This window comes from Centruroides vittatus, unplaced genomic scaffold (genome assembly GCF_030686945.1).
Source record: "Centruroides vittatus isolate TY-2023 unplaced genomic scaffold, ASM3068694v2 contig_694, whole genome shotgun sequence".
NCBI classification, from domain to species: domain Eukaryota; kingdom Metazoa; phylum Arthropoda; class Arachnida; order Scorpiones; family Buthidae; genus Centruroides; species Centruroides vittatus.
In genome coordinates, this window is record NW_027122438.1 from 7,558 (window position 1) to 29,418 (window position 21,861).

Genomic DNA, 21,861 nt, shown 5'->3' on the forward strand with positions numbered 1-21,861 from the left:
AACTGTACATTTTTTATTCTATATTCCAATAGAGCAGTGTTTCCCAACATAGGGCCCACGCCCCACAAGGGGGCAATTTGATTCTTAAGGGGGGCAATTCGAAACTCGTCCAGAGTTTAAGTTAACCATATAGCCGCTGTACGCCATATTTATTGTAAATATTGATTTAAGTTAGTATTTAATTTTCTTTGTTTCCCCTTTCCTTCTAGAACTTTCCTTTTATAACCCTTTTCCCTTGGGGGTTGGGAATTAACAATTCTGTGGAAACCAACTGCACGGAACGCAACAGAGAGTGAATGAGGCCCTGACGAGGCGCGGTGAAAGAGGAGAAAGAACATTCTTTGCCCCAGACCTTCGTAGGTGGGCTGACAGTGAATTGTTGGTGCTTCCAGGTTGCGTTTTGGCAAATGACTGGAAAGTGGAAGAGACTGATGAAAGGATTGGGTTTTATTGTGGTTACGATAAAACAGTGTGGCAACTAAGTGCAAGAAAAAACTTCAACGAACACAACAATGAGAGACCTTCCAAAAGAGTTCAACATATATGTTGGGGGGCATAAGAATTTTAGAAAGGCTTAGGTGGGGCATAACACAAAAAAGGTTGGGAAACACTGCAATAGAGTCTTAAACCATAATCAAACTTACACTTTTTAATTTAAATTAACTTGTGTTTTCTTTAATTTTTGATTTAATTATCTTTAACCCATAAGTCTGTTAAAGAACTAAATATTTTTAGATCTTTCAGCAACAAAAATTACTTTTTTCAACATTTGACTGTTTTGGATGCACAAACTGAGTAGACAAGATTGTTTTTTCCTGTTACACATTGTTTATCTTCTTTCTTAGCTATTCAACCGTTAAATTTTATTTCAGTCCGCATTATTTACTTTCTAAACTTAATTTGCAGTCAAATTCAAAGCTATTTTTTCCAGAATATAGATTTCAACAACAGCATTTTCTTAAAACCATTTTTTATCATTTGCAGACTTCTCTCGTTTTTAACGATTAACAATACAATTTTCCTTATATAAATTTAATTATATAATGAAAATATGAAATGAAATTTTTATATACCTTAATGTTTTGTAAGTAAAAAGCTTCTTAATGAGTTTTATATATATTTTCTTAAGTTTTAATCCATAAACTTCCATTTATCTGTTTACTTCTTAACATAAGTTTTTATTACATCTTAGAGTTTATATGATGATTTAAATAAAAAAATTGTGTATATTTTATAAATTTATTTTAACAGCTAATTGCAATTAAAATTTCCATCAGTTATCTTGGAAGATAATAAAGAAAGTATCAATTATAAAATAAACTGATATTAAAACACTTTATTACGAATAAATTAAAGTTTTATTATTCGTACGTGACTCAGTAAGTCTATTTAGAATTTCGCACATTAATTATCCGAGGGGGCCACCATATTCCACAGCCCCAATAGCATCTGTGCCGATCCGTATCGAGTTCTCTCTATTAATTCTCCGCTCAAGATCGATTAACGATATTTCGTAATATATTGACGTTAAGGTTTATTTACATATAAAATGCTTCGGTTTAACCGACAATACGCGGCATTTTTTTCCAGATTGATCTTTTAACACGTATACTTTACGAAGATCAATGGAAATTAGCCAAGGTCGAATTGCAATGAATACTTATCGGAATACAGTATTTGTGAAATGTGAAAAATTTATCGAGTAAATATGAAATGAACGTGAAAATTTTCACTTACCGTTCTTCTAAACAAACGTCTTTCGCTCAGTTTAATTAACCAGCCATCGAGAATGACATCCATATCTTGAACATTTTGTCTCAACCTAATTCTGTAATAAATATTATACAGAAGTTCATCAATTCTACATCATAAACAAACAAAAAACTTCGTTCATCGACTCCGCATCAACTATTTCTTTTTTTCCCTTCCACTCCGATATATCAACTCTTTCTATTGGTTGATACGTTTACCGATCAACCAATCAAACGGCGGATAACATTGTTTTTAAATATCGAAACTTGTCGATTTCATCGTATTTATATTTTAAACCAAATAAATTTATGGTAAAAGTCCGTCCTTTACATGAAGCGTTTTTTTCTAATTTTGCTCTCCCGAGACACCTCTCTAGTAGACGTGTCCTAAACAGAGAGAAATTTTTCGGGGCGACGCGTATAATAAGAGCTATAAGCAAAAACTCATCGGATTACTTACCGACTCTGCACGGTGGAAGCCGCCGTTGCTTAACCTTGTTCACATCGCGGAGCAGCACATTGGAAGCGGACGCTTACAATTCGTGTCACGTGAATACAGCTCTGACGCGTTTCCGGACAACTACCGTATTTTACGGACTATAAGACGCACTTTTTTCTTCGAAAAATTGCCTCCAAAATTCAGGTACGTCTTATAGGTATTTAAAAAAAAAAAAATTGCTTAAAAATTAAGGTGCGCTTACAATTCGTGTCACGTGACTACAGCACTGACGCGTTTCCGGACAACTATATCTTGCAGGCGTCACGTGATAGAGCAGAGACGTCGTAGAGCGCGGTCGTTTGTAGACATTGCGAACGACGGACAAAGAAAAAAAAGACGGCGACGTCCGAAGTATCGACAGTATCGTGTCGGCAGGATCTATAATTTTAAAATATGCATTTTTAGAGACAAAATTTTCAAAAAGGCTTCCAATAGCATTCAAAGCGGTTACGAAAAAAACTCGAGACGACACCACTTACATCACCGTGTGGGTATATAGGTCTATATATTGACGTGCGCTTTCACAACTTGTAATTTTTACTTCATAAAACCACGTAATGGACACTAAAACGAAACTATCTGAGCCATGGAGCACGCCACGTTGCTTCCTACCGTAAACTACTATTACAAACACCTGTTGTTGCGTCCGACAGCCCGCTTCCCGCCAGAATGTAGAAATGGGTTCAGAATTAAGCTTTATTGCTAACACGTGACTACTTCTTGGGGAAAGGAAACTGGCGTGGACAGTGTGACGAACTTTGCTCGAGTTACGCTTCCGTAACACCGTAACATTCTATAACGAAATTCACCAGTTAAAGTTTGACAACGACCATTTATTTTTCGAGATTAACTTGTTAAAAAGAGAACAGAATCAAATTACTTTAAAATTCAGATTAAATGCTTATAACCGTAAATTTATTATCTAAATTTATAAACCTATATGTTTTATATAGCCTAACCGATCCCATTAATTTAAAAATGTAAAGTTATAGGCCTATAACAATAATTTATATGTAAGACGTGGGATCAATAGGCTACTACATAAAGACTTTTCAGTTTGGAAATGTTTTACTTAAAAAACAATAGATGCAACACGCTTCAGAGCAATGTTCACACACCCAGTTTTTTTTTTCCATTTCAATACCTCGCGAACCAATACTTTTGTGAATTAAAATAAAAGTAATGATAAGACGGATCATCTCTGGTCTGCGGATCACAGTTTGAATACGTCCAGTTAGACCGCGAGCGGCTTTGTTTTAATTTCTTTTATGAATCGCACAAATTTTATTTCTTATCAGACTTTTGAATTAAACACGAAAATATCTGTAGCTTTCAACACTAAACAGTATACAAAAATGATTCAATATTGAAAGAAATCGGAACTAACGTAGTCGACAGAAAATTGCCAACCGGGATGTATTTAAAGAACGAATAACATAACTTTTTAGATATTTGGCTGGATTTTTAACGCTTAAATGTAACGAAAACGTTGGCATGGTAAAAGTTTTGTGCTGGATATCGAAAAAGACTTGGTTATTCATTTTTTAGAAACGCGAGCTTAAAAACAAATCGTTAAATTTTGAAATTTCTTCTTACTGCTTCGAGTGGAATAAAGTGGGAATGAAAAACTGATTGTCCTAAAAAACAGTAAAATCTTATAATTTACTCGAACGCGGGTGAAGCAGCCTAAAATCCTTTCTAGAAAATTACTCCTTTAAAAAAGAGATTTTGTAATCTGTTTTGTAAAAGAGAATCTGTTTCTGTATAAAATTTAATACTTAACGTTTATAATTTAAATCTTTAAATTCAAATAGAAATCTTTTTTAGAAAATAGGAAATTTAGCTATGAGCAGAAATAAATTCTAAAATATATATAACGTTTTAAAATTTATTTATTTTTTATTTAATTATTTATTAATTTATTTCTTTAATTTATAAAAAAATTACTCTTTTAAAAACGAGATTTTATAGGAAAGAAAATGTTATTAAACTTTTAATATTGTTGTTAACGTTTAAACGTTTAAGAAAGGAATAACACTGCCTTAAGAAACGCAAATTTGTTATATTATATAATTGATTTTTACATAAATATTTGCATATACAAGCACCATGATGCAAGTCTCTTCAATTCGAAACTGCACAGATGATGCACAGATTAATTTTTTTTTCTTTTACTGAGTAGACTCAGAAAATAACAACAAATGACAATTTCCAAGAATTGCTCGTTAGAAAAACTGCAGAACGTAGAGAATACATTGACAGAAAAATAGTTTTCTTTTTTTAGTAACTCGTAGATCTTTCAAAAAGTAATTGGTAGTGATGTAACGAATAGTATATTTGGCCTCAGCCGAATACCGAATATTCGGCTAGGAGCGTGGCCGAATACCGAATATTCGGCCAGGAGTGTGGCTGAATGGCCGAATATTCGGCCAAACTATTCGGCTTGATTAACGCACGTACGAAAATTGGCGCGCAAACCTCATTATGGCAAGGATCGCGCACTCTGCTCTCTATTGGACCGCTGTCACTACGATTTTTTTTCCAGTAGGTCTAAATTATTTAAATTAATTAATTAAATTATAATTATTAAAGTTAATGTGAGATGGAGCCTAACGTCTACCTCTAGTGCCGAATTGGTTTATAATTTATGTAATAGCCGTAAATAGCCCGATATGATTCGGCAGTTGTTGGTATTTAGATGTAAGTTATAACTTATAAGTTATTTTATTTGCAATCGATCTTTTTAACTCTAAAATTTTGTTTTTACTACGTATTTGTAGACTGAATAGTGCCCTAAGGATATACTTTAGTGGGGACATATGGTCTAGTTTCTGCCCAGTTGTGGAACAGTTCAAATATATTATTGGGGGTTTTCTATTTGTGAAGTTTTGTGATATTTTAGTGCTATTGTTTTTGTCAATATTTTTAAAATTAACATGATTTCAAATGTTATCTTTTGCATATAATGAAAAATGCTCATTCTTTGCTTTATATATAAAATAAATTATATATTAGTTACTCATCTTCTAGAAATAGATAAATAATTCTTTCATTAAATACGATAAGTTTCAATAAAACGTTTCGTAAATCATTTTAAAATATCGTAAAAAATATAAAAATATACGCGAATACGAATATAACATAATTAACTAAACAATAATATTAATGCCCGATACATTCAAACCTACACGCCATCAATGCCATAAGATATCGGGCTACGTAAAGGCTATAATATTATTTAATTACGAAATAATTTAATACTAGAGTTAGATGCTATTTCTTATTAACTTTAATAATTATAGTTTAATTTTCAGCATTAATAAAAGTTACCAAAATGATAATTTACTGTGTTTTTGTTATTTCTTACTCCTGTTTTTAGGTATTCGGTATTCGGCCGAATAGTGACTAAATATTCGGTATTCGGCCGAATAGTGATTTAAATATTCGGTATTCGGCCGAATAGTGATTTAAATATTCGGTATTCGGCCGAATAGGCCGAATACCGGGTAGTAACCGAATATTCGTTACATCACTAGTAATTGGTGTGTAGTAACCTGGGGGAGAGGTAAAGACTCGCAAACAGCGTGGAGAAAATGATGCATTCTCTGGGTTGTTTTCGAATATCTGGCTTTAAAAAGAAATTCAGCCAAATATCCGACCATGTGCGCTTCTTTCCGCCCGTGCCGGGAAATGTTTGAGCGAATCTCACGCTTTTAAACGTATAATAAATTTAATAAATATAATAAATAATGTTATATAATATAACAAATTTTAAATTTTAATATATATATATATATATTTAGAATTTATTTCTGCTCATAGCTAAATTTCCTATTTTCTAAAAAAAGATTTCTATTTGAATTTAAAGATTTAAATTATAAACGTTAAGTATTAAATTTTATACAGAAACAGATTCTCTTTTACAAAACAGATTACAAAATCTCTTTTTTAAAGGAGTAATTTTCTAGAAAGGATTTTAGGCTGCTTCACCCGCGTTCGAGTAAATTATAAGATTTTACTGTTTTTTAGGACAATCAGTTTTTCATTCCCACTTTATTCCACTCGAAGCAGTAAGAAGAAATTTCAAAATTTAACGATTTGTTTTTAAGCTCGCGTTTCTAAAAAATGAATAACCAAGTCTTTTTCGATATCCAGCACAAAACTTTTACCATGCCAACGTTTTCGTTACATTTAAGCGTTAAAAATCCAGCCAAATATCTAAAAAGTTATGTTATTCGTTCTTTAAATACATCCCGGTTGGCAATTTTCTGTCGACTACGTTAGTTCCGATTTCTTTCAATATTGAATCATTTTTGTATACTATTTAGTGTTGAAAGCTACAGATATTTTCGTGTTTAATTCAAAAGTCTGATAAGAAATAAAATTTGTGCGATTCATAAAAGAAATTAAAACAAAGCCGCTCGCGGTCTAACTGGACGTATTCAAACTGTGATCCGCAGACCAGAGATGATCCGTCTTATCATTACTTTTATTTTAATTCACAAAAGTATTGGTTCGCGAGGTATTGAAATGGAAAAAAAAAAAAACTGGGTGTGTGAACATTGCTCTGAAGCGTGTTGCATCTATTGTTTTTTAAGTAAAACATTTCCAAACTGAAAAGTCTTTATGTAGTAGCCTATTGATCCCACGTCTTACATATAAATTATTGTTATAGGCCTATAACTTTACATTTTTAAATTAATGGGATCGGTTAGGCTATATAAAACATATAGGTTTATAAATTTAGATAATAAATTTACGGTTATAAGCATTTAATCTGAATTTTAAAGTAATTTGATTCTGTTCTCTTTTTAACAAGTTAATCTCGAAAAATAAATGGTCGTTGTCAAACTTTAACTGGTGAATTTCGTTATAGAATGTTACGGTGTTACGGAAGCGTAACTCGAGCAAAGTTCGTCACACTGTCCACGCCAGTTTCCTTTCCCCAAGAAGTAGTCACGTGTTAGCAATAAAGCTTAATTCTGAACCCATTTCTACATTCTGGCGGGAAGCGGGCTGTCGGACGCAACAACAGGTGTTTGTAATAGTAGTTTACGGTAGGAAGCAACGTGGCGTGCTCCATGGCTCAGATAGTTTCGTTTTAGTGTCCATTACGTGGTTTTATGAAGTAAAAATTACAAGTTGTGAAAGCGCACGTCAATATATAGACCTATATACCCACACGGTGATGTAAGTGGTGTCGTCTCGAGTTTTTTTCGTAACCGCTTTGAATGCTATTGGAAGCCTTTTTGAAAATTTTGTCTCTAAAAATGCATATTTTAAAATTATAGATCCTGCCGACACGATACTGTCGATACTTCGGACGTCGCCGTCTTTTTTTTCTTTGTCCGTCGTTCGCAATGTCTACAAACGACCGCGCTCTACGACGTCTTTGCTCTATCACGTGACGCCTGCAAGATATAGTTGTCCGGAAACGCGTCAGTGCTGTAGTCACGTGACACGAATTGTAAGCGTCCGCCGTCCAACGTGCTACTCCGCGATGTGAACAAGGTTAAGCAATGGCAGCTTCCACCGTGCAGAGTCGGTAAGTAATCCGATGAGTTTTTGCTTATAGCTCTTATTATACGCGTCGCCCCGAAAAATTTCTCTCTGTTTAGGACACGTCTACTAGAGAGGTGTCTTGAGAGAGCAAAGTTAGAAAAAAATGCCACATGTATAATGTATGGACTTTTACCACAAATTTAAAAAAAACGTCCCATGTATAAAGAATAGACTTTTACCAAATTTATTTATTCGGTAATTCGATACGAATTATTCAAACGATAATCGAAAAACAAATTTAAATAAGTTACGTTATATTAAAAGACTATTATAGTAATCTATACGTTTATAATTGCACGTAAAAAATCGATGTTGTTTACCACCCACGATTTCCTCCATCTGTTACTTAAGCAATATTCAACTAAGATTTTCCAACATATGTTACATTAATATTTTTTATAACGTTACATTTTAAATGACTACCGAAATCGCTAGATAAAACTGGTTAAGCCTGTAATTCTCCTTCTAAAAATATATTCATTTAAAATTTTATTAAGTTTCAAATATTAATGAAAAAAAAAACACTAAAAAATATTATTCATCATAACCGATATGTTATTTTTAAATATTCATTAAGTTAAAAAGAAAAATTACAATGAGTTAAGTAAAAGTTAGATAAGCTGTAATTACTTACAGCTTATTTAACTTAAGCTGTTAGAATTACTTTGTATAAAACAATTGAAGGAATTTTAAAAATATAAATTTAAAAAATGTTTAGCGAGTTGTTATATTGAATATTTTAGATTTTTTAAATTAAATCTGTATATTTTTTGTATATTTATATAATCGCGCAATGAGATTACTATTGAAGATTAACGTGAGTCAACTTCCGAATTCTGTTTACACTAAATAGTTTTCACTCGCTGATTACAACATACTTTTAGTAATATATTGTTAAAAGTGAGATGGGTTTATTTTAAATCATTTTCCTACACATAAATTAATAAAAAAAATATCATAAGCCAATTAAAATATAAGAGCGGATCAATAAATAACCAACCAAAATCAACAGCGAAGAATATTGCCCCGGTTGGTTATTTATTGATCCAATGGATCTAATTGTTTTTACGTTTAGTTTGAGAAAATATGTTTAAATTACTGAGGTAAAAATGAAACTTACCTCCAAAAAAATTTAAGGATTCCATTATACATTTGATGAAGATATATTACAGCATTTATAAGTTGTTTAGACATTATCGGTCCGGTTGGCTGCTTTCAAAATTTCTATCTCCATTTAAAATATCTTCGAAAAACAGTTAGCATGACTAATTCGTTTTTTAAAATAGACTCCATGACTCCATTAGCAATTTTTCGTGATCTTCTAAATAATTTTCTAAAAATAAAAGCCGCAAGTTAAAGCTTATTATTGATAATTTCGTAAATCAAAATTTTCTCACGGATATATTCCCACAACTATTTTTCTTTCTTATAATGCTCACTCAATTGAATATTTATTGTACCATTTTTAAAATATTCATATATATTTATTTATTTTGAATCTGCAAAATGTTATTAAATTTCTATACTCAATTAATTTTAATACCACAAATCTTCAGTAATGAAGTGATCGATTTTATGATAAATGCTTTATTTAAAAGTTTTCGGGTAAAGTGAAACTAAATTTATGTAAATTCTCTAAATTTTTGAATGCAAATTATTTAAAAACCCTAATAAACTCATACATTTTACTTATTAGTAAATTAATTTAATTAATATTCTTTGGGATTTTATATTAATAAATGTAATATAGATAGGCCTATGTATATTACAAAAAATCCACCAACAAGTTGCTTAACTTTCCCGGCAACATTTAAAACTGCGTGTGGCGCCATCTGTTATGAAATTTTATTATTAATTATATATATAATTAATTAATTATTATGTTGCGAACGTCATGCTCAGCTGATACTGGTGCATAGTGCTATGACAGACTAAAGTCAAAGCATAGCTACCCAAACAAGTGCAACATTAAGTTGTTTTTTTTTTTTTAAATCTTTCCGCCCTGTGGACACTAAGAGGGCCTCTTTTTGCAAGCCATTATGGGTTCGGCCAGGCTCACAATGGGGCGACCGGGTGGTGAGGGACGGGACCCGACATATCCGGACGGACCACCCCCGAAAAATTCCTGGGAATTTTTCGACCCGTCGGGATTCGAACCCGGGTCCCCAGAGCGGTAGGCTGCCACCTTGACCTTGGCTATTTATTGATCCAATGGACCTAATTGTTTTTACGTTTAGTTTAAACACTAGATGTTCACACATAAGCCAATAACAGCTTAATGTTGGGCCGGATGGCCCAACATTAAGCTGTTATTGGCTTATATGTGAACATCTAGAAACTTCCTAATAATGTGACATGTGTTCAATATTGCAGCTTTCTGCAGTGCCATGTATATGTTTTTATTAAGGTTTAATGTTTCTAGACTTTCGTGTGCTGTATGTGGTATAACACCAGTAGAAGAGAGGACGACAGGTACAGTACAGTACAATAAATACCATTCATCCTCCACATCTGTCTTATTTCTTGAGCGAGTGGAGTGTACTAGTTGATTTTTTTCAGAGTGAGCATTTTTATGTTATTCGTGTTTGGAACGGGGATGTCTATTATATAAGTGATCTTGTTGCCTTTGTCAATGAGAGTGATGTCAAGTCTATTGTGATGAATTGTTTTATCTGAGATGATGGCTCTTTCGAAGTATATTTTGTGTGTCATTTTCTAATATTGCCTGTGGAGTATATCTGTAGTATGGTACCTGGGTGTTTAATAATCTGTGTTTGTGTGGAAGCTCTTGGTATATTATATTTGCTATTTGATTATGCCTATGTAAAAAGTCTATTTGTGCTAAGAGCTTGCCCATTTTTATTTTCCCGGCTGTTATAAATAACAGGGGAAAAGTATGGCAATCGTAAAAAAATAACCCCCCCCCAGATTTTGTACATTTTTGGACTCGGGGCCCATGAAACGCCAAGAAATGAAAAAATTGGTTATATGTTGTATTGTTTACGGCAGAATGTGGCATTTTCTATAATACAAGAGTCATTTGTGAATGATGAATCCTTCAGGATGTGTTTTATGTAGTTTTTAGTGTTTATGACCTGATCTTGAATGGCAACCATAAAACACTCAGTCTCTCCAAACAGGTAGTTCTAGTCAGCCAGTAGTTTGGACGCAGTTTTGTCAACGTAGTCCTGAGCAAGTCATAGATATGCCTGCCATGATGTGCCTTTTGGGCCCACGATACTGAGTGGTGTCTGTTTTTTTGTGTTGAGCTATGTCCAAAGTGCTCAGAGTGTAAGTTTAAAGGTGTGTGGTTACTATCTGCCAGAGTTATAGCTTTATGTAATTTTGATGTTTCTTGTTTTTTGTGGAAAAATTGCCGCAGTGTCTGAATTTGTTTATAGTGCAGGTTAACTATATTAGTAAGGCCACGGCCACCTTTATTATTATTATTATTAATTTTAAATTGCAATTCAATAAAAGTGACAGTTACAAAAACATGAAAAATCGATCTTAAAAAAAGTAATAATATAATAAAAATGTTTTTATTTTATTTTCTTTTTATTTGAAATTTAAGTGGATTAATTGAAGTGCAATTTTCATAAAAGTTTCTTCATATACATACACATTTTTTTTTTTGTCATTATTATGATATTCTCGTGAGCAACAGCGTAGACAAACTACTATCGTGATTAAGGATTATAGACGTTATTATAGTTGATTGAGTAGATGATTAGATATATTTTCCTACACAGACATAAACAAGCAAGGGCGTCGCCAGAGGGGGGCAGAGGGGCAGTTGCCCCTCCCTAGACATGCGAAAAAAATTATTTAAATGCTAAGTCATTTATTGCCCGATTTATAATTCCCGCGCGAAAAACCCAAGAAGATTATGTTTTAATTAAAATAATCTTCTTAAGCTTCTTAAAATTTATGAATCGTTTTTATTTTACCTACATACAATTCATATCCTCTATCAATTTATATCATCTTGCCCCCCCTGACCCATTGGCTGGCGACGCCCTTGTAAACAAGTAAAACGGCGAAGCCATTTTTGGGACGAGACTGTCTCGGAGAGAACGAGCAACGCATGAGCAAATCTCGCACTCGCTCTTGTTTTTAGAAACAGTCTCAGCAATTCGTATTTTCTTTTGACCCGGTTCTCCGTCCCCTGACTACCCTACAAGTCTGGTTTATTTTATGTGCGCATGATTTGGGCAACAAACACTCTGTGCCAAATTGCAACTCCTGACATGTACTCCTTCATACCTCTAAGGTGTGCGCCAAATAAAAAATTATCACAAATTTGACTGTCGTCCAAATTGTCGTTATTTGGCGCAAGTTTTTTACGTCTCAGATGTTTTTCATTGGATTTTACTTTTCAAACGCAAACGCCGGTGTTCGGGAATTCTACGTTCTATAAAGTCATACTTTACGCTGGGAAACTTTGAATCTTAAAATTAAAAATAAGCATGAAGACCATTGAAAATGCTTATTTTTTTTTTTATATTATTTTATATTATATGCTTATTTATATTGTATTTAAATACAATATTTTAAAAGTAAAATAAAACTTATTGCTGATTTAAAAGGTGATTAGTGATTATGAAAATGATTTTCTGATCTTTAAGCCATTTTCAGGATGTAGAAGGTGGGATCGATAAAAGGTCGAGAAATCCTTGAAGAAGTGGAAGAAGTGGACAGTCAAAAATGTTTGGATTGAACTGAAGACCCCCTTTCTGGGATTACATGCCTAAAGTTTACTCCTTTTTATATTCAAAAAAGATATTTTTTATTTATTTTCAAATAGCAACGAATTTATAATCAAGCAGACAGAAAATTCAATCGCTAAATAAATATGAAGCTAATGTATATATTACATATAGGCCCTACCTATTGATATATATATAGGCCTATATATATATATATAAATTATATAATATTATTACTTATTACTTAATATAATATTATTACTTATATCAATAGGACAATGTAAGTTATACCATACATAATATACACTTAGCCGTATATCAATACTTGTATGTATATTTGAAAGGGTCCATTATGCAGTGATTCGCGACCTTTTTTTCGTCATGGTACACTTTTAATAATTTAAAAATTTGGCGGCACACACGGTTACTTCGGTAAGTACCACGGGACAATCGGTGACGTCATAACAGTGATTTTTAAACGCAGTTGGTTATTTAGGTCATGTTTTCTAAACTACCGGCAGTTACCGGTAACACCGATTACAATTTCCAAACGCGCCCTAGGAAGGTAGAACTAATTGAATTACTTGTCTGACGTAGCTTATGTATGGGTATTCGCAGTGACGGCACACTTCAAAAATCTCGCGGCACAGTGGTTGAGAATCACTATATTAGAGGATATTTAGAAACTTATTGCTTTCATCAGTTTTCTATTCATATTTGTTTATCCAGCATATAATAGCGCAATAGGACTATTACCTGCTGGATAAACAAAAAATATTATATTGTATCTTAATAATAATCACTATTTTATTTGACTGCTATTATATTATGTCATAATATGTAATTGTACAAACATAAAAAACAGCTGAAATATTCTAAATGTTCTTTATCGTCCATGTAGTTTCTTCAGAACAATTAAAAAACAGAAACCGTAGTTACGTAAATCAAAACATAATTTAGCTTAAGATAAAAATAAATCAATATATTAATAAATCGAAGACAGAAATAAATAACGCTGAGCATTCATAAGAATATTTTTATAATATAATCAACAATTTACATCTCAGAAAATTTATGTAATAGGTCTTAAACTATATAAACTTGCTTTTGAATTTTAGCGAAAGTTTTATATATGCAATTGAAATCTGTGTAAAAATTGTTCAAAAGATTTTAATACAATATTTTAAATTAAGTAACGATTTTTAACATTTTTACAAATAATTTATAATAAAGGACTAAAAATAGTAAATACATATAAGATTTCTAATGTTAAATACTCCCTAAAAAGACGTAGCCTACTAATTAGCCTACATGTCTATACGACTTATTTGTAGGATAATACAGGTATACTATGATACAGGCCTATTTTTACTAAACATTTATGAAATCATTTCGTCGAATAAACAACATAATTCACATGCTCCGTAAAATTATAATTAAATTAGTGTAAAAAATAAATCCTAAATTTTTTTAAGGCTCAAAATTATTTGAAAATATATTTTTAAAATGTTTGACGATCTGAGTTTATACATTTACTTTTTTTTATTTAGATCAATAGATTAATTATATAGATTTTTACATGTTGTAGATTAATTATATTATTAAAATAAATGCCGTTAGTACTTTTAATCGTAAATTGATAGAGTAATTAAGAATCAATGATAATGGAGTCATTTTTAAAAGTTTTATTTGCAACAGTGATTTAATAATTAATTAAATACCTTCTCAGTTCTCTGTAAAGTAAATAAACCAGTGCTATTCTGTTTTGGGAATATTAAATTTTCTATTTTCATTAAAAAGGTGTATAGACTGGAAAAAATTTCGATCAAGACTTAGAACATACGTCTACTTAAATTTTAACGTTTTAAGTAAATGCATGTACTGTAGACCTACAACTGTTTTTGTTCAGAATTATAAATTCCGAACAAACATTTGTATCTGAACAGTCGCACCTATTACAAATGTTTATATGATTTGATTATGATCGTTTGCATATGTTCTCTCAGGAGAAAGTCGATAACAGACGTTTAGAAACTCAATTTAAAACCGATGTTTATCAATAATTTATTACTATATTTAAAATATTTTCAATTCTTTCTAACATTGTTAATGTTAAATCCTAATGTAGCCTAATTTTTATCCGTTAATTTAACAATACGTAAAAAAAATATGTTATGATTTTTCTATTAATTGTTTTATTTTAGAATAGCAAACTTTAGAATACTAAGTAATGATTTAACATACTCTTTATTTTAACCAAAATGCCATATATTTACAACGAACTGAATAATAATAATAAGGAAAATATGAGAATAAGTTTTACATGAAATAAAAACAATTAAATGCATTTAAACGTATTTATATAGTTACATATCTCCGGAAGTATGCGGGAATTCATTCCATCTCGAAATGTTTGTTGTAACAAATTTTCCTGTTCGATGAAAAGATTTTCCTGCTGACAATCTAGAATTAAATGCTACGAAGGAAATATCCTCATTTTATATGAAAACGTTCTAAAGCGTAAATAAAAATACACAAATTTTATAATTATACATCTCTTATTTTGAATATTTCTCATAAATTTTTATACATGTTCTATTCTTAAATATAATCGCGACTCTTCTGTCCTCATTCTCTGCTCGACCTGTTAATATAAACCCATTAAGGATCTAGATATATGTTAGCAACAGCCTTTTCCGTCAAATCTATTGATCAATCATTGCATTTAAACTTTAGGCCTGGTTCAAATAGGCATATTATTTTTGAAATCATATTTAGCCTATAATATAGACAGCATAAAATAGCCTATAATATATAGCCTATAATAAGACAGCATAAAATAGTAGATCTATGAAAATAATATGTTGAATAAAGGATTCAAAAATTTGGAGTACATAATAACAAGTTATTTTACAAACATAAAAAAAAAATAAAGTTAAAATGTTTATTAGTTAAATATTAAATAAATTATCAAAAAGAAAAATTATATCAACTTTTTCTATATATTACAAATACTGTAGGCAAAATATGATTTAAATCTAGGATGCGAATACAATTTTAAAGCACAATATTAATATTTTTGTTAGTAATTCTGAAATCTGACGGTCTACAACAGATTAAAATGATTTTTTTATAACTACATATATTCATTTTATATATCATTAAATGCTATTTGAATTTATTTTGAAAATTTTTGCCTATTAATATCTAAAGTGTAAATATCAAATAGTGATTTTCTATTCTTATTATTACTGTATATATTTTTATTTTATGCTATGCGGACTTTTCAATATTAATCTTATTGTGTTATTAAATGTTATTTTAATAATGATATAAATTAAATCTACAAACATCAGTTTTCGTATTAGATCTTACACTTATAATTTTCGAATTCAACATTTTCAAATTGTTTATAGCCTTTATAACTGATATACGACATTAAAAACTTAATTCCATATGATTCATTATTGCCTAAGATATGCGAAACAAGCAGATAATGTAATAACAATAACAGATCATTTACATATTATGTCAGACGATGCTTCAGTCATAAACTCAGCTAAGAATATAAGGATTTTTACGTTTTTTTTTTTTTGTTTCTTCTTTTTCTTCAGCATATTTGTTTGAATTTTATAAATTTTTATATAATGTAATATGAATTAATAAATATAAAAATATGCCGAAGAAAAGTTTCTATCGATCGTGGCTATATTCATATAGGAGAAATGTTGCAACCTGTGTATTGTATATAAATATCATTGAATGCTGAATCTTATGAATGTTGTTCACTATTTAGCCTAATAGCTTATAATCCTCAAAGCATTTTAATTTCTTCATTTTAAATTTTTAATACATACAATGTGTTTGGAAAGTGTATACACAAAAACATGTGATTTGCAAATAGAACAGAAGTATTTCTACAAAGAAAAAGCACCGAATACACAGCATATACCGCTGTATATTTTCTACTGTAGTTCTGATCTCAATAATGTCGATAAAAGATAAAAAGCCCATTAATATACTGTAATATAAATTGCAAATATATAGTTATCTTTTTGTAGTAAGTCTGTGAAACGAAATTTAATACTGTAATCTGCATTGAATAATACCATTATTCTCCTTTGTCGTAAGTTTTTAATTATTCAAAAAATAATAACAGATTTCACAACAGGAAAGCAGAGAAACTCTTTTTAAAAATTAAATGGATCTTAAAAGAATAAGTAAATGTCATAGATTATTCTAACCATTTTAATATATATTTTTTCATTTTATATAGTTAAATTTACCTTACAAAATATAAAATTAAATAAATTTGAATAATAATGTTTTCTTAATAATAAATACACTATAATATACTTGTTACTTAATCCACAAAATTTGACAAATTATACGAATTAATATTTAATAAAATATTTAATCGCTGCTGTTCTCAGGAAATAATTTAAAACGAAGTAAAATAAAATAAAGTATTTATTAAAGAATTTTTATTGTTTAAATCATTAAAATTCAAGACCAACGAATACAAAAGAGAAATAAGTTATTTATTTTTAATATCTAACTTAAAATAACAATGTTCTTTAACCCCTTTGTAATAACACCCGTTATATCAAATAATAAAGATTGATTGATTGATTTTTAACTTTGGAACATTATTATTATTAAGGTTAAAAAAATGTTTTATGTCTAGAAATATCCTCTCCTAACATTGCAATAAATAGTCTTTGAAAATAGAATTAAATCTAAATATAACAATTAATTTTATTTAATATAAATCTATCATCAAAACATTATAATATAAATTATTAAATTACAAACCCCTCCCATTAAATGCTGTCTACAGAGATATTCAGCAGCCCAAATGCAACGAAATCTGGTATATTGTAGTGATATTTCAAGACATGCAGAAGACATTAATAATATATATATATATTAGTACCAAAACTCACCATTACGAGAGTTTTGTCACTGCAACAAACGAAAAAGGATATTCATTACACTTAAAAAAGTATCGTTTATTGAAGTCTTGTTGTAAATTTGGCAGCCTCGAAAGACAGTATCATACTGTCATACTGCATATGGGAAACATCACAGAGGATCAATTACGATAAGCGGTTGAACACATTGTTCATCGCCTTCGAGTTTTACTCCTTTAAAATGGAGATCACATTGAGCAGTATCCCCTGCATCACTAAGGTCTCTTTACAGCACAAATGTTTTGTACAAATGTAAAATGTTTGTTATTCGTAGTGCCAAAAGTAGTAAATTTTGGTACTAACTTTTTTTGGTGAAAATGTCTTTTTATGAAAAGTTAAAGTTGCTTAGCTTTTAAACATTTTAATTTTTTTTTATGAATGATCTATTGAATATAATGTAAACAACAATTTAAAAAAGAGTAACAACTAATTAGTAAATTAATTTGATCATAAATTAATTCATAACATGTCTTTTACAGTTTTAATAGTAAGGTTAATTTGATATTTTTATAACAAACTTTTACGTAGAAGAATCGCACAGCATAATATTTAAACTCTTATAATAATAGTTACATGTTTATACACCCGTCACGTACACAGTATAAGCTATAATTATATATATATATAAAAAGAAACAATTCTTTAAAATGTATAAATAAACTTTCAACAGTCGAAAAAACTGTGTTAAAATATGAATTTAATACCTTTTATTTATAACTTACTTTTTATAATATTTTTTTTATTGTTAATTCAATTCCTTAAGCTATATCTGGATATCAGTTTAACAATAGCTACTGTCTAATTAGTTATTTCCTGTGCCATATTTTTGCTTAAATCGCATTTATCACGCATCTTAGCCTAAAACCTAGCCATTAAGAGCAAATATTCTAATAATAATAATAATAATTGAAAATTTAAATAGGTTATCTAATCAGATAACTTCATATTCAACCAAAAAATCCCCAGATAAAAATGATATGTAAATTATATCAATAGTAATAAATAAATTTGATATTGTCACAAATTCATTTCTAACTGTTTGAATACAAAAAAAGCTTTATTTCAAAATATATTTTTCATCCTAACAATTACACAATTATAAACGGTTTTAATTACTCGTAAAATAGCGTAATAATAATTATATGAGACGGATTTTAATGTAATTTTTCTTTTAATTCGAGGAAGTTCATCTCTATAAAGAGATGAATACTCATTATACACACGTTATTGCGTGTTCAATTAAACCTTTTACGTGATGCTAAACAGGAAATTGATTCAAAAGAGATAAGTATCATCGCAATTTAAAACTTTATATAAGTTTATGAACCTATTTCGCTCTTAAAATATATCTTTTACACATAAAATGCTATTTTAAATACGTTTTTTATGTCAAAAAATAAATAAAATAAAGGTAATTATATCATATTACAAAACTTTTTACCCATTCACTCCTGCGAGTTACGCTCACCACTGAAATATAAAGCCTAGTGAATAGAATGAAGGACGTCAGGATAACAATAATACTATATATATATATTACATTTTAATTTAGAACAATGGCCAAATCGTTTTAGATTTTTCTAGTTAATAGATATTCCATAAATGTGCACTAGTTAGTTAAATTTGATAACTCTAAGCAGGTTTCTCGAGTATTGTTACTTCAACTGATGTTTTCATCAAATGATATAACCATCAAAGCATATTTTTTCTAAATATTTTAGGATTGTATATAGTTACGAGAACTTTTATCGGCTGAAATATTAATACAATACACATTCTAAAACTTTAAATTTATAATATAACGCACAGAATGGAATCTTTTATCTCATAGGATCTACAAAAATATAAAGTTATAACGAATATGATACGCATTTATAATATTAATGCGTAATTAATCAGCTGTTAACACTAGTTAAAATAGGCCTATATACTTTTGATTTCAAAATTATTGAAGCAAAATCTTAAAATAAATGATAAAACTATGTTAAATTCTGTTTTGAAAAAAAGCTTATAGCAAATTCAAATTAAGAAGATTGATCCTGTTTCCGTTGAAAGCGAAACATTCCAACGAATTATCTGATCAAACGATTCACGAAGGACATGGGACGTTATTTTATTCAATTCGAAAACTATTATAAAGACTTACCATGGTTGAGAATGAATTAAATCAAGAGTACCTTTACCTTTAAGTAGTTTGGCAAGTTTTTGCCAGGTAATTCACTTCATGATGGAAATACGATTGTTATCTTGCAGGAAGAGGAATTCCGTTATCTTTAGTTGTTGATAGATCACCGCCACTCACCTTAGACATGGCAAATGTTCGTTCTCGTAAAACATTATTTATTTCGACTCCTGTTTCTTACAAGGTTGACTTGGTTGTTCTGCAAACAAAATAAAAATAATGATAATAAAAAAACTCTCATGTTAGATGGTGCGTGATATTTTTCCTTGAACTTATAGCGTTTCAAATGTTTCATTCATTCAATCAAATATTTGCTATTTCATGCCATATAATAGAATGAAAAAGAGAAAAATTTAATATTATTTCTAATCTAATTAATTGCAAAATAATTTCTGGAAGATTGATAGCAATTGAAATTTGATATATGATCTTAGCATAAATGAATGTGAATTTTAATGTAAAAATTGGAGGGGAAAAAAAACCTGGTATTATGGAGTCAAATTTCCAATATAACTCTCATGAAAGCCCACAACTTACGTTATCTTTTTAAGACTGGCTTCTATAGAATTGAATGACAGGATGCATGACGTAATATTGGTATCATTATCGACTCATCTTGCTCCAAACATCGAATTTATTGTTCGGTTTTTTATTTCCACTATCGTAATAACTATGATTTCATGTTAAATTATTTAGTCTAGAAAACAATGAAAAATTATAGGATGTGTAGTACAGGAATATTTATTATATCACAGTCAATATATTTACGCCTTTTACTTTTAATGAATCAAATAATCGCAGTGACCGAAAATATTCTTATATTATCTAAGCAATTTACAATTTTTCAAGCGCCTAAAAAGCAGATCTTATCAAACTTTTTCTATATAATACAATTAATTATAAAAATATCGCGTTATAATTAACTTTCCTTAAATACGAGCATACACCTACAAATATCGAATAGATTTATTTAATTATTACAATTTCTTTTTAATGTAACGCAAAGAGAAATTAATATAATAGTCTATTAATTTATCTTTATGTAAACAAGTCTGTATATAAATAAAATTTGATTACAATTGTTTCGAATTATAATCTTGTATTGATTTTATTTCTTTAATTTTATGTTTATCTTATAATAATTTATGTTGACATACATTACATTTAATATTTTATTTCTTCAGTAGTCTGTCAACATCATCTGTTTGGAGGATTCTGAATTTAAAAAATATTCAGTACAGAAAAATATTTTAGATGATGATGCTTTTTTAATGATTTTTGAAGAATTTACACAAATATTTTTCGAATATCATAATTATTGTTTTCATCTTATACGGTAGAACACTGATGATGATGATAATGATCACATACGCCATGATAATCATCATATCAAGGTCATGATCATCATGACCATGATGATGATGATCAAGCGACTGCTGTAGGTTATAATGATCACATTGTGATCATTATAACCTACAAGCAGTCGCTTGATATAAAGCAATCTTCGGGAAATTATAAATATCTTTTTATTGAAGTTTATATTATAAAAACAATTCATTTTATAAACTGCTATACCCAAGCTGTCAATTTAATCAAAATATTAAATTAGGTTTACGTTTAATTTATATTTAATATAGATTAAATACGGATAAATTTATAGCTAATGTAAAATTATATTTCAAATATTTAATACTTCTGTTAACTGTTACTCTTCAATGATATAGCCTAATCATACTTGATGAACATTACAGTATGATTTACGATATATACAGGTAGCTATTTTATTGAAAATATGTTACATGCCATTCTTTAACAGTGTTATTGAACTTATTTTAAAGAAATAATTTATTTTTTTTTAGATAATTATGTTTGAAAATTATAAGCAGCTTAATATATTGAATACTGAGGCTTATATTTTACTCCAAAAATGAGAAAAACGATAGAAAAATAAGAAACATTTTTTTTATTGAGAAGTAAGCAAGGCAACTTCTCAGCTTTTCTCTTACACAGGTGACTTCTAATTATATTGTAATGAAAATTTTGTGTAATTTCAAGATCATCGACAATAATCCATTTTCCTCCAGAATTCAGTTTTTAAACTGCTTTTACACAGTTTAAGCTACAGTTTGCTTTTAAGATAGTAATAATGGCCATTTTGAATATTTATCTTATCTTTGTCAGGGGC

General features: G+C 29.6%; 1 long non-coding RNA gene across 1 annotated transcript; it reads right to left on the reverse strand.

Annotated features, from left to right (window-relative positions):
- Positions 1-1,256: 1,256 nt before the first annotated feature.
- LOC136980356 (uncharacterized) lies at positions 1,257-20,106 on the reverse strand. The gene is made up of 3 exons (XR_010881546.1): positions 19,678-20,106; positions 8,933-9,145; positions 1,257-1,828 (listed from the first exon to the last, which is right to left on the reverse strand). It is a non-coding gene; the product is annotated as an uncharacterized lncRNA (long non-coding RNA).
- Between the last annotated feature and the right edge of the window lie 1,755 nt (positions 20,107-21,861).